Here is a 19,218-nt window from a genome sequence, read left to right on the forward strand (position 1 = left end):
CTCTCTCTCTCTCTCTCTCTCTCTCTCTCACACACACACACACACACACACACACACACCCTTCACTGCTTTATCTGAAGTACTGCATATATTAGTCAAGACTTTTTCCTTCTCAAACCCTGAGGGTGGGGTGGGGCGAGGCAAGGAAGGTGAACGCTCTTCGTGTCTGAGTGTAATATATTAGCACATTAAGCCCTCACCAGTGCACGAGCGGCTGGAGTCATTATTTTCTCCGGTGTACACTAAGGGCAACTGGAAACCGAAAGCACAGGGAATGGCGTCACACGTCCAGCAAGGGAGAAGGCTGGACACAAATCACACACACCATGGGCATCTGTCGGGCCACCTGCAGAAAGGACTGGTCGGTGCCACACTCGCTACTGAAGCCAGAATACCTACAGATGTGGATAGCTGTTTTATATGTCAAATGATTAAATGACTGTTTCATGCTTTCTTTTCAAGAATTCCAAGGACCTGAGTACTACTAGCATAACTCTATAAACTACTTATTGGGCATTAAAACTGACTAGAATGGGATTTGTTTTTATCACAAACCTCACTTTTCACCTAAGAGATCTGTAAATGTGCTTTATTCACTTCCAAACTGTCAAATATCTTTCATCCTACCCACTTTTCAGGGAAAAACATATCATTTTCAAAAGCAGAACCTTAGGCAACATTCATCTTCAGTACCTAGATGAGCAGTCTGTTAAGGTGAAACATGGAATCTATTCTTTTCTGCAGGCAAACACTGTCCTAATTTTTCATTTTCTTAGTCTGAAAAGAAGCTGGGTGTGGTGGTACACACCTGAAATCCCAGCACTCAGGAGGCTGAGGCAGGAGGATCGTTGTGAGCTGGAGACCAGCCTGGACTACAAAGTGAGCTCAAGGCCAGCCTGAACTGCATAGTGGACCCTGGCTTTAAAAAAAGATGTGCTATGATAGTAAGTGCCGCTGAGCAAAATCCTTTTCAGAGTCCAGTAAAAAATACTAACCCTAATTACCACTGGGAGGAAGTGGGTTTGCACAGTGAAGGTGCCTCCGGGCAGTGGGAGCACCAGCGTACAGCCCCAGACTGCAGTCACCATCTGTCCACCTTTTCCTACATATTGGCTCAACTGAACATTCAAAGTGTCTCACGTACACTTTGGAAGCCTAACTAAAGTATAAATGCTAAGAGAAAAAATAAAAACGATGTCAGGAGCACAGCAGGAAAGCCTGTTTAGGAGTTTCATGAAGGCTATTAAATGCTCTGAGATAATAAAGATGGATCCAGGCATGCAACCTTGTGACAAACTGCCCCACAATTTAGATTTTATTTCTAAATCGCAGTCAAATGAAATCTGATCTAAAGTTTCTCTCTGTATCAAGCTCCCTCTGAGCCCGGAGGGCAGTTTCCTTACCCAGTCTCTCCTTCTATTAGGGTGAGTTAGCTCCAGACTCGAGTGTAAGAATCTAGCTGGAACAGGACTCATCTCAACGAGTTCTGCATCCTAACATGGTCAAACGAGCTCTCGGTCCACAGCATAAGTCCTTTATGAGTCTGCTGAATATGTGGTCACATACGTTAAGATGCATCCATAATTAAGCTAGCAACCAAAACATAGAAAGCAAATATCAAACAAAAACATAACTGTGACTCTTGTTACTCATTTGTCCAAAGACCTAAGTATCTACCTAGCTTTGGTTAAAGGCAGGGCCATGGGCAAGGGGCCAGGAAACCACTGTGCAGAGACAGAAGCCTGGATTTCTCCTCTCGTGGAACACAGAGTCAAGCAGAACAGACAGAAATTTTAAAAAGATAACATGATAAATATTTAATAAATTCTATCACAGCAAGTTCTGAAAGACAGAGGGCTGAAGGAACCCAGTTTAGTCTGATTGGTCAGGAAGAATTTCCTGATGGAGCAGGAATGGGAGAGAGGCACAGGAGTGGGCAGAGTGGGCTGAGGGGTTCAGTGCGCACCTGTGAGGGAGGGACGGGGCAGCAACTCCAGGCTGGCCCCGGTTCTCTAACAGTTCTTACCCACACTGTTCTTACCCACATTCTTTCATCTGAGAAGCATTCAATAATTTCACCAGCAATTATAAAATACCTTCTGGATACCATGCAACCCAGTGCTTATGCTGTAAGAGATCCTGCCATAGAGGGGAGAAAAGCACAGGATGACACGTGACATCCTGCACGGTAGATGCTGTACACTGCTACACACAAGGGCAGCAGGAGAATCCAGTGGGCAGCCTGTTCTGCCTGGAGCCTGGGACATGTCTCAGCAGGAGCTGAGATCCGCCACACAAGAGGGTGAAAGCTCAGTCAGCCAGAAGAAGTGCCCGGCAGAAAGGAAGGCAGAAAGCAGGGCTGCTATTCCTGGAACAGCAGGAGGCTGGTGTAGCCAGCCTCTGTGGTCAGTCTGAGGGAACAGGAGTGTAGCGGGAGGCACCATGAAGATAAATGGCCACGGGAGGAGGGGATTCCTTTGTGACAGTGAACGTGTTCCAAACTGTGGGAACATACTAAATATCCATAACGCAAAAAACAAATGAGCTCCAAAATTAGTTACGTCATTTATTTTAAAAGAGTAAGTTCTCTAATAACTTAATCTTCTACTTCAAAATAATGGGGAGAAAAGAACAAACTAAACAAAAATCCAGGAAAATTTGGAGTACAACAGAAATTAAGAAAAAATGGAGAAAATCACTGAAACTGACAAGTTGTTTCTTTGACAACATAAATCAAAGTGATAAAAGCTTAACTGGATTGATTTTTTTCTATAATTTCCCTCTCAGTGTGTTTGTTGTCTGTGTAGAGGAATGCTATTTTTTTTTTAATTTTTTATTTATTTGTGTGTGTGTGTATGTGTGGCCAGCTCAGCCCACCAGGGGGCGGGGCTGGCTGGCATGTGGTGCTGGGGGATTGAACCGCGGTCCCTGTGCTTTGATAAGCTTGTTCTAAGTAGGTGTTTTAGACCACTGAGCCATCTCACCAGCCCACTAGATTGATTTTTAAAAGTGAGATGACTCAAATTAGAAAAAGCAGGAATGAAATATGAGACATTACTACTGACCTTACAGAAATAAAAGGATTACAAGAGACTCTCATGACCTTATGCCAAATGACAATAATTTAAATAGCTTAGATGGAATAACCATAAATTATGAAAGCTGACACAAAGAGAAATAAAAATATGCATAGAACTATAACATGTAATTAGATTAAAATGGAAATCAAGAAGAAAATAGTCACAAAGAAAACTTGAAGTCTAGATGGCTCTATTGGTAAATTATGGACAGTCTCTAAACAAAAAGATATGTGCTATTCATAAACTTTACCCCCAAAAAAATGAAAAAGAAAAAATATTTATCGCTCTATAGATATGGCTTTAATTCTGATGCTAAAGTCAAGCAAATACATCATAAGAACACTATAAACCAATGTCTCATAAGAATACAGATACAAAAACTCTCAACAAAATACTAAAACTACTGGGCTGGCCAGAAAGCTCAGTGGATAAAAGCACCTGCTTAGGCAGACATAGGGACCGGGGCTCACTGAGACAGGGATGGAGTCTGGGCTGTAATCCCAGCATTTTGGAGGCTGAAAGAGGTGGATCACTATGAGTGGGATCTGTGTAGTGAGACCCTGTAGACCCTGTACTAAACACATTTTAAAAAATACTAACAATACTGAACCTATGTGTAATGGTTGATGCATTGTGTCAATTTGACAAGTCTAGAGGTTTACGTAAGTGACCGAGCAAGGGGCCAGGGTCCTGTCTTTGTAAGCATCCTGAACCTGTGCAAGAAGAGTAAACAGAGATGGTGAGAGCCCCACACCTGCCCTGGGGGTGGTAGCCTGAATACACCACAGGGCAGGAAGAGAGGCTTTCTCCCGTCCCTCCTCCTCTCACTGCTTTTGCTGTCTTCCGCTGCTGCCTTCACGTGTTGCCCCTGGGCCCTGCCACTCCTGCCTTGGAGCCAGCTGATCACAGACTAAAACCTCTGCAATCCGTGAGCTAATTATATCTTTCCTTCCTCAATTTTGGGTGTCAGGTATTTTGTCTCAGATCAGCTATTTTGTCTCAGTAATGAGAGAAAGCTGATCAAGGCACTATGAATATGTAAAAAGGATTGTACAATGTATCAAAGTGAAAGTTATACCAGGAATGCCAAGTTGCTTTCACATTTAAAAATTGAATAATTTGATATGCCTTATCAATAAAATGAAAGCCAATACGACAATCTCTGCATTTGCCCCCCAAATGAAACAGTTACAAAAATTCAATGTCCATTTGTGACACACTCATTCAGGAATAAAGGGGAACTTTTTTTGGCACATTAGTCACTTTCTAACACTGCGGCAAGTCAGTTTGGCTCATGGCTTTTGAGGGTCCAGTCCATGGGCAGCTGGCTCCAAGGGGAAGGGAGGGAAAGGGGGGAGGGGTACAAGAGGAGAGGGTTGAGGGAAGAAATGGGGGAAGGGGAAGGGAGGAGGGGAAGAAGGTGAGAAGAAAATGTCACAGCTTGAAATGGTCAGCAAGCTGGCCAGTCCCACAGAAACCACTGAAAACCTTGACTGATTAATTTGAATAAACATTTATAAAATTGAATTTGAATAAGCATTTATAAAATCAAACTGTATAACAAATACAAAATGATATAATGCATGCATCTTGTTTAGAAAAGAGCATGCAGAATATAGAATGCCTTTCTGTCCTAATCCAGGCCCTTTCCCTCAGCTGCCCTCATCTCTGTTCTCAGAAATAGCCATCATTAAAGAGCATCAAAAGTCCCTTTTCATTTTCTGCTCTTCACCCTGCAAATCTGAACCATGTACTCCACAAGTGTAGCTCTTCAGGCCCTCATGTGGCCATCTGGGACCCTATCTAGTTAGTATTGACTCAACTGCATTCCTTCACATCTTCCTCGGCTTTTATGTCGCTATCATGAAACTCCCCCGACTGGGAAGTGGGTGTAGAATGCCTTCTCCTTGGCTCAGGTTCTGGAGGCCCAAGGCCGAAGCTGAGCTGGGTCCTCTTGTTCTCTGCTGGAGAGGGCCACAGGGTTGTGAGGTCACCAGGGCTCCAGTGGCAGTGCAAGGGCTGCCCGCTCAGCTCTCTCCTTTCAAAGGCCCTGCTACCCTCGGGGTGCCCTGCAGACCTCCGCTCACCCCAGGAACCTCCCCGGCCACCAACCCAAGATCTCTGCACATTCTCCATGATGGATGACAGTGAGCACGCACTCACGCCATGACGGCCCACAGCCTCACTTCTGCCAGTTACACCATATTTTAAAATATATACCAAATTTGTGTTCTCTACACACAACATTGACAATTCATTCTAAAGCTTAAACATTAATACTCTTCGAGGTGCAGTGGCACCTGCCTATGATCCCTGCACTCAGGAGGATGAGACAGGAAGGTCACCTTGAGTTGAGGCCAGTCGACCCTTCAATAATACCCTGTCTCAAGAAAACAACAACAACAAAAATTCTGTGCTTCATCTTGAAACCCCACCAATGATGAGCACCCATAGGATTTTGAAATATTTTTCACTACAAAAATGGACAGTAGCTTAGACCCCAGAAAGGCAAAAGTCAATTTCTTCAATTAAACTTTGCTAACTAAAGAATTATTTTCTTTCAACAATATTTGGGTTTTACTTTTTATTCTCAAATTTTTCCCCCTAAATAACTCTCCATTATCAATTTTTAAAAGCTCCATTTGTCCCCATCCTTGAGCCTACTGTGTGTTTTGTATAAACAGACAAAAAAACGTATTTTAGATGGTGCTGTGGACTGGATGTGACTGAAGGCTTCTTGTGCTGGAATTTAATCCTGGCTGTAAGGAATTCAGCCAGCAGAAACTTAATCTGATTATAGTGCTTGGAAATTGGTGATGGTGAAATCAAGCCACCACACTGGGAGCCTAGTGGCTTTGTAAGAAGGGGGAGAGAGGCCAGCACACACACGGGCAGCCACACACACAGGCATGCACGTGTGCACAGGAAACTCCTGTCACCACCTCAGGACTCTGCCAGCCAGAAAGCCCTCACCAGATGCAGCCCCTGACAATGCGCCTTTAGCAGCATGAACCAAAATGAACTTCTTTTTTTTATAAAGTAGCTGCCTTGGGCATTTCATTACAGTAGGAAAACAATGTTCTAATTCTGAGACGGTCTTAAAATTTCTGAGCTCGTACCCTCTCAGCTGAAAGACTCTGGAAGGAGCCAAACAAAGTCTTTCTCCAGATTTTAATGATTATTTCGTTTTGAATCCTAACACCTAAGGCTGTTAATGTGAAATTCAAAGCCCATAGGATTCTTTTTCCTTTATAGAAAATCAGTGTTTTATTTTCCTTAGCTTTGAAAGGGTCAGTGTTTTCTAACCTTGGAGCTATCAAGTTTACCAGGATACATATATCTGCTTTTTAATTTTTAAACATTCTATCATGAGGTGAAGAAAAATGGTAAAAACCTGATTCTTTCTGCAGCCTGGGGAAAGTTTCTTTATTTTTTTTTAAATTACCACATCTCAACCTGTTTATTTCTCTTTCTAGAGGCTCTATTAATGATGTCTGATTATACCTATTCCCATGCCTTTAAGATCTTCTCCCTGATATTTTTACTAACTTTTCTGGTGCTCTGTTTTATTTTCATTGGCGCACTTTCTCTTTGTAGGAGCCGAGGTTCCAAACCGAATGCCAACGAGAGAACTCCCTGAAGTCCGCTGCTGCTCCCCTGCAGTCTCTCCTGTTCAGTTCACGTTGGTCCTCCTCTGTCATCCTTGGCTTCCCCCAAACGGCTTCTCCAAAATGGCTTCCAGTGTCCGGTTTCCCATCTGATTTACACAAGCCCTGTAACAACTGCTGGGGAGGAGACTGGAATGAGCTCTCCTGAGGATACCTGGGTCGGCTCACCATGCACAGGGAGGCAACTGGGTAAGCTTAGGCAAGCCCCTTCCCTATCTTTGTCTTGAACTTGGTTGGACTAGCTATCCCCTACTGTCCCCCAAATTTCTGGAAACCACATGTGAAGAGGCTGACAAAGGGAAAGGTTAGAAAATGGAATATGTTGTCTGCTTCAAAGTGGCACATGATATGAAGTGTCCATGAAGAACTCAAAGTAAAGCTTTTTAATACTGAAAATCAAGTAAAGGTCTAAATTCTGGAGAAAGTGAGTTTTGATTTCCTGGGTCACATAAGGCTCCCCCTTCAAGAAAAAAACTTAGGTCCATATGAATGGAAAAAGAAAGAACACCTCAGATAAAACAAATCCACAGTCTTTACCTGTGTTACACCTAGAAATAATCCTGTGTTTAAAAAGAGAGCTGCTGTCTGTACATACGGATTCCGCAAAGTCAACCAAGCATGGATTAAAAATATAAGGGAAAAACGTGCGTTGCTTCTGCACATGTGCAAGATTTCTTCTCATTATTTCCTAAACTGCTGATGGGAGACCTTTCAGAGCTTTCAGTGATCCAAACAGCCGCCGTGGCACACCTGCCGCAGGTTCTCCACCACTGGCCTGCACAACACAGCGTAACAACTATTTACACAGCATTTACCTGGCATCAGATACTACATGGAGTCTAATTATACATTAAAGCATACACGTACAAACTCTCCAATGGTTGATGCAATCATTGCGTACTATATAGCATGCACAAATAAAAAAAAAAAAAACCCATGTACATAAGGATGGGTATGGGTTTTATGCAAACAGAACACCTATGTGTACAAGAGACTTTGCTGCCCTGGCGGTTGGTCTCCTGGAACCTGCAGACACTGAGGTGTGACTGCGGCTGAAACCAGTGAAGCATTAAAGAATGGAAGAATTCAGCTTCTTAGGATGGACACGTTGAAATGCCTGGCGATGTAGCACACCGTGCTGCCAGAATCGCCCCCCACACACACAGTGAGTGTGTCCTCAGGCTCCGTGGCTGGACACTGGCCACCTCATTTCCCACAGTGCCTTCCCCTCACAGTTACACTGAACCATTATGTACTATAAACAAATTCCATATTTAAAGCTCATGCATGACAGCCCATTTAAACACATCAAAAATACAAGGAGAATGAGCTAAGTACAAATACGAACTATTTCTAATAGTACAACAGGACTTTGTGTATCTTAAAAAAATTAATAAAGCTAAGCATGAATTCTCCAGGAAGATACACTTGTCCGGGTTAGGCATATATTTTCATGTGTTTTCAGACTCTTGGTTTAAATAAAGGTTTCTTTCAGTAGCTTCTTTTTGGCATTGAAGATTTATTTGATAATGGGCAGTGCTTGTCTGGTTATGGAAGAGATACCCATGGCTTTTCTTGCTTTTGAAAGCAAAACCCTCTTTCAGGATCTCTGTTTCAGTGTCATGAGGTCTCCCTCCCTGCAGTCAGCGCAGGTGCAAAAGCGCAGGCACAGCCAGGATGGACTCGGGGGCTGGCGCCAAGATGCAGAACACCTGCTGCACTGACATGAACGACGTGGGATGAGAGCCTTCTTGGGGTGGAAAGCACACAAGCCATTATTTTAGGAGTTTCCCTCTGAGAGGCAAGCACGTCTATCACTTAAGGTTTGCGGAATTTTGTCTTAACAATTCCATTTGGGGAAAGAAAGAATACCAGGGATCAAAGAAAATGCTGTTAGCGACACTTTTAAAACTGCCAAGGCCTTGACTTTTAGTCAATTTCTGCTTTATTCCTTTTCTTTCCATGTGAGTAAAGGAAATAAAAAGAGAAATGATGTTGACAATAAAACAACTCAGTTACCCTAGCCAATGCCCAGGGCAGCACACTAAGCCCTGCAAGGAAATGAACAGCAAAAGAGAAAGATAAGCAGAGCATGGGGCTTTGCCCATGGTGGGAGAGGTTGTTGTGCTGGTTATGATGGCCCTACTGTGTGCAGCTGACTGGGACACGGGTCTTCACACAGGCGACTTCTAGGGTTAGCCAAGGAAAACTCTGGTAAGGGACTGGGAAAGATGTTTTTACATCCCAAGAATTACTCTGTTACTCACACTTTGAAGATTTACTCTACGTCCCTTCTAAGAGTTTTATGGTTTCATTTCTCATATGTAAGTCATGCATCCACATGGAGATGACTGCATACAGTGTGAGGCAGGGGTGCTGTTGCGCGGACGTGTGGCTGCCCAGTGGTCCCTGCTCATCTGCTCACTAGGAAGACAACGCTTTACGAGCTGAGGGGAACAGGACTTTTGCAAAAAAAAAAAAAAAAAAAAAATCAACCGTAAACACAGGAATTTATATCCATAGCCTCAATTCTATCCCACTGATCTACTTGCACACAACAGCACCACGTGGTTTTGCAGTAGGCTTTGACGTTAGAAAATATGAGTTCTCTAAATTTGTTCTTTTTTTCTTAGAGATTGTTTTGGCTACTGAAGACCTACTATAATTCTATATGAGTAGATAAATAAGGTCTCATCAAAATTAAATACCCAGGGCTGGCGAGATAGCTCAATGGACTAAGAGCCTGCTTAATCAAGCACAGGGACCAGGTTTGCCAGCCCCATAGGCTGCTCCAGTCCTGATCCCGGGCATGTTGAGAAAACCACCGAGCCCGGGCATGGTGGCATAAGCCTATAATCTCAGCACTGGAAAGGTTGAAAACAGGAGGATCACTATGAGGCCAAGCTGTATAGTGAGACCCTGCACCAAATCCACAACAAAAAAATAAAATAAAATAAAAATAAAATTATATATCCACTTGTACAAAAAGAGATACTATTTAAAAAGTTACTTTAGAATATACAGAAAAGGAAATTATATAATATATATATATATATATATATAGAGAGAGAGAGAGAGAGAGAGAGAGAGGGATCATTTTCTAAAGGATCTAGTATCCAGAACATAAAAAGAACTGAGCAACAAAGAAATAAACAAACCAGCTAAAATGTGGACAATGAACTTAGCCATTTCTCTGAAGATTATATAAATGGCCTAGATGCATATGAAAGATGCTCAACTTCATTACTCATTAGGGAAATTCAAATCAAAACTGCAATGAAGAACTACTTCATCCTCACTTAGAATAAAGACTTAAAAAAGAAAAAATCAAATGTTTTGGCAAAGATATAGAGAAACTGAAATGCTTTTGCACTGTGGTGGGACCTAAAACTGGTGTGGCTTTTGTGGAAAAAGTTAAAAACAGAATTGCTGTATTATTCAGCAATTCCAGCTCTGGGTGGATACCCCCAGAGAACAGAAAGCAGGGGCTCTAACACTTCATTTATACAACAACGTCCCAGCTGCATTACACCCAATAGCAAAGAGGCAGAAGAAACCCAAGTGTCCACCAAAAGATAAACGAAATGCACTACATACATAGAAAGGAATATTACTCAGCCTTAAAGGGGAAGAAAAACTGTGACACACTATGATGTGGCTGAACCTTGAGAACATTATATTAAGTGACATAAGCCAGTAATAAAAAGTCAATCAACACATGGAGAGAAAACATTCTCTCAGGCTTTCACAGAGAGAAAATTGGTCAAGCAATGGCCGTGACTCATACACATGGCTGACACTGACAAGGGATCTACAAACTGCAGTACAGGGTTTCAGGGTAAATCCTGAAGGGATATGGCTGACTTCATCAAATGCAAAAGTTACATTTCTTGTTATATAGGTCTTGCTTTATCTTGGTCTTAACCATCCAGGAGAAAACTATGAAAATGAAGTATAAAAAATAAAGCCATATTAATATGCTAAGCTATAAAAGGCTCAAGTCAACAACTTCGGACATTGCCAGTCCTATGGATAACCCACTACTATTATGGACTACTGGGCTATATCGGAATATTTTGCTGAATTCACACACCTACAATATTTAAAACACAATGGAATACCTTTCTCTGACAAAACTAAACAAAAAAGGGAGATACAGATGAACAACCATTTTGTATCTGTATATTCAAAATAGGATAGATATATAGCTGCATTCTCTTAATTCAGTGAAAAGAGAGATTTGTTCTAATAGTGCTTGAGACAGGATATCATGTCTGCATCTTGTACAATGAATAACCTCTAAGACAAAAATATGAAATGTATTAATTACTGAAACTGTGCTAGTAATTGGTTTTGAAACTGTCTCATCGCTATTTGTTTCTCAATAAAATTATTTTTTAAAAAAGACAATCAACTGTAAACGCAGTTTACAGGGTGTGCAAAAAGACAAGCACTTCCTGCTCCACTTTCCTGAGTCCCCAGATACACACGGCAGAGTGGGGAGGCCAAAGCCAGGCTGAGGGTCCAGGAGTAGCTGGGGGAGGGGTGCAGCTTCAGTTCTCCCCATGAGCTGTAGAGACAGGGGCAGTTGCAGTGCTGAATGTGCTTACTGCACTCGAAAATGGTAAGCTGAAGGTTATGCACGTATAAAAGCGTATGTGACTGCAGTGTAAACACTTTTAGCAATAACAGCGAAGCCACGCAGGAAGGCTAGGACATGACAGCGAAGCCACGCAGGAAAGCTAAAACTGGGTCTGCAGTGCGGGCCAAGCAGATGTTCCTCTGTGACCCGCCACATTACAGAACAAACACAATGACGACCTACTCTGATCTCTGTGCCTCCCCAAACCTAACTTTCCAAAGAAAATCAAGTAAAATGCATACCTCCGCCCTGTCCCTAACCACACTTTGTCTGGCCGAACATGTGAAGCTATCAGTGCAGACCTGACTTACTGAAGATGCTTAGAATCCTCTGTAGAGGATTTTCATTAACAGAAAAAAAAGGCTATAAACCACTGAAAAAACACTTTATTTTCCTGCTGTGGTAAAACATAATAATATGCTAGGATGTATGCAGTCAAACTCAAATATAGTCCTTCCTTAAAACCCTATAGGACGATTTATATGAAAAAAAACTACACTGAGAGGATAAAGAAACTCCTATCAGAAGTTACACAGAGGGGCAATTTGGGTAAACACAGAGATACTTTAAATACACCTTAGCCCATCTAGCAATCACTGGAATGACTCTCTTAATGAGAAAATATCTCAGAACACATGACCTCCCCCGAGTACTCACCTGTGGATGCGATTCTACCATCTCACTCTCTGTCTTACTCAAGCATCAGTGCCAGAAGCAGGGACCACGGGTCATGCACCAGCACACACACCTCCACCTCCCACCCACTGCAAAACGCAAGGGCTCCCCAGCACACACGCATTACATGCTGCAGAAATACACTGTTCTGTGTCAGGCAACAGAGGAAAGTTGTACCTGGGAGATAGCTCGACGGTGTAAGCACCTGCCTGGCAAGTGCGAGAACTGATCCCCAGTACTGCATGCTGTGCTGGCCCAGAATCGCAAGTGTGCTGAGCTGTCACCAAAACCAGGGGTGGTGGTGCATGCCTGTAATCCCAGCACTGGGGAGGCTGAAACAGGAGGATCACTACGAGTCTGAACTGCATAGCAAGACCCTGTACTAAATAAGTAATTTTTTTTCAAAATTTTATTGATAAACAGTAATGAGACAGTTTCAAATCAAATCGGTAGTACAGTTTCAATAACTAACACACTGCATATATTCTTCTTAGTGGTTAACTGCTGTACAAGATGTGTACTTGAGATCCTATTTACAAACACCATTAGAACAAATCATTCTATTCATTAAGAGAATGCAACTATATATCTATCCTAACCACTTTGAATACACAGATACAAAATGGACATTCATCGGTATACCCCTTTTTTTCTAAGTTCCGTTATTTGAATATTATAGGTGTGTAAACTCAGCAAAATATTCTAAAAGAGCCCAGTAGACCATAATAGCATTGGGTCTTCTGTTTAACTGGTAATGTCAGAAATTAAATTAGTAATTTTTTTAAAAAAGAAATGAATTTAAAGAAAATACATGAAAATAAAGGTTTTTTTTTTTTAAAAAAAAAAAAAAGATGTACAAGGAACAACTCATGGGATGACAACGTCAACTGATATAAAAATTCCAGATAGGAATGAATGCAAAAGAAATGAGTGGACGATCACTCACTGGTACAGTGGTGCAGCCACAAGCTGAGACAGGAGCAGGCGGGAGACGCTGGACAGTACACACTGGGATATTTTATTTTTAACACATAGCAGGGAAAACTTTCAGAGACAGCACAATTTTTCTAATGCTTTCTACAGAGATGGGAACAACCACCAGAATAACTGCTGCCATAGGGTGGCTTGCCAGGCATCCTGCAGCCAAAAAATGAGCTCAAAACCCAATCAACTTGTGTATTTCTCCTTTGTACCAAAAAATGACTGTCCCACATGGGTTAGCATTTTCCACTTGACAAGAGGTGTTTTGGAGCATGCCAAGTAGTAGCGATCTTCCAAAGGTGAACACAACTCCTCCATCCCTGTAACACAGAAGCAGCACTCTAAGCCCCACAGATACAGGACCTACTTTGGAAGACCAATCAACCCAGAAGGAGGGTGTCATTGTGAAGAGATGGAGACCAGATTATATCATTGCAGTCGGCCCTACAATCAATGGCCCTGTAGACCACAGTCCGCAGATTCTGCCAATCCTGGGTTAAAATTCTTCAGGAAAAAACTGCTTATTTTGACCCTGCGGAGATTTTCATTTCCATGTCATTATCCCATGAACAATTAGTGTAACAGTTATTCCCAAAGCATTTGCACTGTATTAGGTATTAAAGGTAATACTGAGATCATTTAAAGTACAGCAGCGGAGGTGCACAGTTATGTACCAATACAGTTCTTCATTTTATGTAAAGGACTTGAGACTCTGGAGGCTTGGGGGTCCTGGAGCCCCTCGGGACCAAGGAGGAGGGATAAATGACTTTCCCCATCAATGCATATCTACCCAAGACAAACAAACAAAACACCCTCTCCTAGCTGCACAACTGAAAGTCACATTTTTAAATCATTTTCAAACGCAAGATTTCCCAGGGCACAGATCAGTTTTTTCAACACAAATGAATGTAGCATCTTTCAACTCAAGAATATGTCAAGACATAGGAAGGAAGGGGAGGCCAGGGCAGGACTCCTGGAGAGAGAGAATTTTGAACAAATGTTTGAGAAAGGTCTTGGTGTGAGCCCAGCAGCAGCCTGACAAGGAAGCTCCTAGCCAGAAGCAAAGATGAACAAAAATGCCTGAGGCACTCAGGATGGAGGGGTGTTGCTCTCCAAGGAACAGGGCAAGGCTGGGCCAGGCCTGCAGGGCCAGGCAAGGCAGGAGCTCCCAGAGACCCTCAGAGAAGGACCGGAAGCCACCACAGGGCTCTAGAGCAGAATGGTTGACAGAATGGGCCTTTCACTGCAGAAGGCCACTGGCATCAGCAGGGCCGGAGCTCATGGACAGGATGCTGGGCATGGCGTGCCTGTGCTGGCAGGTGCACAGCACCATCTTTCCTAAGGGCACCAGCTCCTGCTTCCATCCTGGCTGCTTGCCTCTCCATGTCATGCACCCAGCCAGGGTGCCATCTGCCACCTCACCCACTGTCCACAGCCCCAGCCACACTGTGGCAGCACCTCACACTAACTGCAGCCCAGCAGGCCCTCTTCCCACTCCATACCTGAGAGCTGTGGTGACGTCTCCCGCACTAGCGCTCCATGGCTTCTTCCCACACAGCCTACCCCTGCCCCTGCTTCCTGGCCAAGAGCCCCTGAGTTCTCCTGGGCCCCTTGCTTGCCCACCTCATGTGTGTATGAGATGATCTCGGAGCACTACCCTCCTTACCTCAGCTCCTGCAGTAGCACTGGCGGCCCTCTGCATTGGGCTGGGCCCGTCCCTTGGCACCCTGGGCTCCAGAACTGCACCTGTGTGACCAGCCAGGCATCAGCTGGGAGCACCACACACTGCCGCTTTCTACCAAACCAGCCCTCAGTCACTTCGCTAGAGGCTCCATGGCTCCTCTGCATCCCAGACCATCTACCATGCCCGTGCCTCAGGGCCTTTGCACTGGCCACTCCTCTGACTATATCCCCCAACACATGCACATCCATGGGGCTCAGCCAAGCCTCCCAGGGGTCCAGGTCAAACACTTCCTGAAGGACCACATCCTTGGCTACTTTATCTCAAGTTACAACCCGAGCCTCCCTTACAAGACCCCTCTGAGATATAAATGTGTAACTTACTTATTTAAATTTTGTATTTCCTCCCACTATATATAAAAGCTCCAGATGGGCTTTTTATCCACTCATGCACGACTATCTCCCCAAGACTTAAACACTGCCTCCCACTGGAAGTATGCAGAAAGAATCCATTCGAAGCAGGAGAGGATCTGAAGTGCACCCTTAAGGACCAGACAGGAAAGGGAGGCTGCAACCTGCCTAGGGCAAAGGTGCTGCAGGCAGAGATGCGGCCACCTAACCTCTCCTGCACCGAGGGGCTGCACTCAGGAACCTGCTGTGGTTCCCGTGCCTCACAGGGCTGAGGAAGCTGAAGGTGTGGTTTCTACAACTACAGCAGAACGAGGTGGCAATCAGTGCCTCTGGTCTGGAAAGAGACTCCAGCCCCAAGGAATGTCCCCCATGCCTGAAGAAACAGAGTTGAAGCAGAACCCAAAGGAAGGACTGAATCACCCTTAGATCGCCACTGCGTCTGACACCTGCATCCTTGAACAACCAGAGAGAACTCCAGGAAGTCACAGGCCAAAGGAGAGACGGGGGCAGGCTCACGACAGCGGTGCACCAGAGTATTCACACTGCCCACCCTGTGGATTTCAGGAAGACTAGGCATCCAAGCTGTAAGAGAGGACAGCTGCCAACACATCTAGAACCTGCCAGTGACAATATCTCACAGCGCTTGGTACCTGAGTGGCTCTCAACAGCCCTCTGGTAAGGCCAAGCCACTGGGAAGCTTTATGTGGACCAACAGCTCAATGCTAGAGACAAATACTCAGCAAGGCGTATTCTTTCCTGTCCAGCACAGTGCACATTCAGTCACAGATTCTGGGTCACTAGGGAGATGAGCTAAAGGAGCATGCAAGAGTGCCGGTGAGGCAAAAAACATAAATCCAGCAGACACAAACTAGAGCCCATGCTGGTTCTGATAAAAGAGAAAAATGTGCAGAAAATGTCAATCTATTAAGATTACTTTTGAAGTCTGGGCCCTAGGTGGGTAACAAAGGACTGTGGTTGAAGACCAGATTCCATCCACAAGCAAAGAACAACTATTAGACAACAGGCTTCCGGCCAGGCTCCAAGACCAGAGAATGTATCTGAGACATGACACTGCCGAGTTACATGACATTGAGGAGGCAATAATGCCGTTGGGGCAGTGGCAGCCTGGGAGTCCACACAGTCTGGCAGGAATAAAAGGCGCCAGACACGCTTATCTTTCACACCCATTCGGACCCAGGAACCAGCAACGTCATGCCACAGAGAAGGAGCCTGAGGTAGTAGGCAGCTAAAGCAATGGTCAGCAAGCGGCACAGTGCACATCTGAGGTCCTGATAAATGTTACTTGTCACGCAGGCTCTCTGCAGCTGAGTCTTCAATAACGTACTGTCACATGGAGATAAAAGAATAATAGCAAATACAAGTGGCACACAAAAAAGTCCAAATTAGTAGCAACTGAAAGAGGGGCTTTGATTTCTATAGCACAGAAGGAGAAAGTTTTCTCACAGTGACCTATAATACTGCCAAGCAGTATTCAAGTCTACAGCATACTCATTTGAAAAACGTAATGATGCTGTTAGGCAGCTTACAATGGATAGCTGTTATACAGTTTTCAGGCTCATCAAGAATGTCACAGATGCCACAGAAGAGGTGCACAGCAAAATCTGACCTGTGAGATTTTGTATTACTCTACTGTGGTATTACTCTACTGCAGTAGAGTATTACTAAAGTATTACTACTCAACAACAGCCCTAACACAAAGGGTAAACATGGCCTGGTAACTGATGAACACAGGCCAAGCCACAAGCGACAAAGGTCAGACTCAGAACTCTGGTTGTACTGGTCACTGCAGGTCTCAGGAGGAAGTAACAAGTTGGTAACATTACGTTTTGTACTCTTCATAGGAGGAAGACCAAAGACCGAGGGAGGGGAGGTCCACCTTCTAAGGGCTTCCTGTCTTAGCTCTAGTGGGCTTCTGGATCCTTCTGAAGACAAGGCAGGAAGGTGTGTCTCTGTGTGTATGGAGCTGTGTGTATCTCCTTGTGGGGTGGAGTGGGGGTGGGATGGGTGGGTTCAGTATAAAAATAAGAAAAATAGTTCCTAGTCAGAACAGTGTCACCATTAAGAGGCTGGATCCTATAGGCTGTCTTAGGGGGCTTGGGTAAGAAGCCTGAGCCCCAAACGCAGCTAACTCCAATGGAATCTGGACTGTCCTAAAGGACAGTGTCATGGCTTGTGTTGAGATGTCCCCCAAAGCCTCATGCAGTCATAGGTGGGGCGTTTTTAGAGATGGCTAGATCTAGAGTGTGTGACGCTGGAACTGATTCATGCTGCAGTTCTGGGGTCAAGGGCACTAAGATTAGGGGTGAAGGTGCTGCCCTCTCTAAGTAGACTGGGTAAGGTATAAGGGTAGAAAGACAGAAAGCTGTGCTTGTCCCCTGTTGCGTTGCTACCTCCTGCCCACCATGAACTGCTCCTCCTCTGTGATGCCCCTCTGCTACACCACCCTGTCCCCGGGCCAGCCTATTACAGACTGAACCCCCTACAAACTGTGAGCTAAACAAGCCTTTGCTCCTTTAATTTGGAGTGTCATATATTTGTCTCAGCAGCAAGAAAAGTAACTAAGACAGGCAGACATGAAAATCTCAAGGAGAAATTCTCCAATGTCACTGTTAACAAAAATATCAAACATTAGCAACGTAAAAACAACACTACTTCATGGTTTGGAAATACGAAAAGAATTTAAAAAGACAAAGTTGAACACTTTTCCAATGCGTTAACATAAATGGGCACCACTTTTCACTTTAACCCAAAATGCCAACTTACCTACCATGATTACTATCCCCACTGCTATAAAGAATTCCTTGCCAAGAGCATAAATCATATGGAAAAAAGACAAGCTGGTGATGAAACAGCAAGCCTGTGAGATGAAAGGACACAGGTAGTGACCAGCATGGTGATCCCAAGTGAGCTATCCGTGGATAGGCACCCAGTCAGAGATGGCAAGTAGGAACACCACAGTACTTCACACAGGTTGGCCTACATTAGGATATTCATAACTATATTACGTTATCAGGGGCCTGTGCCTCTGCAGAGGGACATCTTGCTCCACCGATAGCCTTACACATAATTATTTCATCATGCTTTCTGTAGAAAAGCTCATATAACTGGAACTGCTGGATCAAAAGGCATATGCATCTTCAATTTTGTATGGAGTGTCCACTGATTTTTAAAATCACCATCAACAGGGGCCGGGGAGATAGCTCAGTAGAATAAGTGCTTGCCTGGCAAGTGCAAGGGCCTGATTTCAATCCCCGGTTCCATCAAGTTCTTTACCACCTACCCATATGGTATCAGTGTTATTTCCTCATACCTTGCCTAATGCAGGGTATAGTCAAGCTCTTCGATTCTTTTCAGCATGGCCTCTATTTCTCATTTCTGATTGAATTACATCTACTTAATTTGGGTGACTCTGAGTATATTTTCCTATGTTAAAGTATGTTTATCTTGGGAACCTGTGTGTTCTCCTCTCTGCTCAGTTATCCGTCAGCATGTAAGGATGGTATTTATCTCACGCTAAATTAAGTTAGTGGGTCTCAAACTATTCAACGGCCACCATCAAGACCTGCTGGTGGGTGTGACGGCACAGATCTGTATTCCCCTCACTCAGGAGCCTAAGGCAGGAGGACTACCATGAATTCAAAGCCCACCTGAGCAATACAGCAAGAATCAACCTCAACACACACACACCTGCTGAATCAGAGTCTCAGAGTTTCATTTTGTTTCCTGTGGTTCAGGGAACCAAATCTGGGGCCTCACACATACCAGGCAGGTGCCTGTCACTGAGCCATTCCCACCACCAAGACTGAAGCCCATAGAGGCATTTGAATGACTACCGAATTTGAAAAGGGCATCAGACCTCATCTCCTATATGTTGTCAGTCTCTGTCCTTTGCTGCTCGTTGGTGGTGACCAGAGGCTGGGGACCAAATTTCCTTGCAGAAATTTAAAAGCTCTTCATAACCAATGTAACAAAATGGTCCTTGTTCTTATCCCAGCTTAGAGTCATGCTTCACAAACCCCTTCTCTGAGATTAAAAATTCTCCTGTATTTACATTTTCATT

The 19,218-nt window shown here is 44.1% G+C and overlaps 1 protein-coding gene across 2 annotated transcripts in view; it reads right to left on the bottom strand.

The window, feature by feature from the left end:
* The window catches only part of Diras2 (DIRAS family GTPase 2), a 27,974-nt gene that overhangs the window by 3,879 nt on the left and 4,877 nt on the right, over window positions 1–19,218 (bottom strand). The gene's annotated exons all lie outside the window — the stretch shown is intronic.

Source organism: Octodon degus, unplaced genomic scaffold (assembly GCF_000260255.1).
Source record: "Octodon degus isolate 3935 unplaced genomic scaffold, OctDeg1.0 scaffold00192, whole genome shotgun sequence".
NCBI lineage: Eukaryota > Metazoa > Chordata > Mammalia > Rodentia > Octodontidae > Octodon > Octodon degus.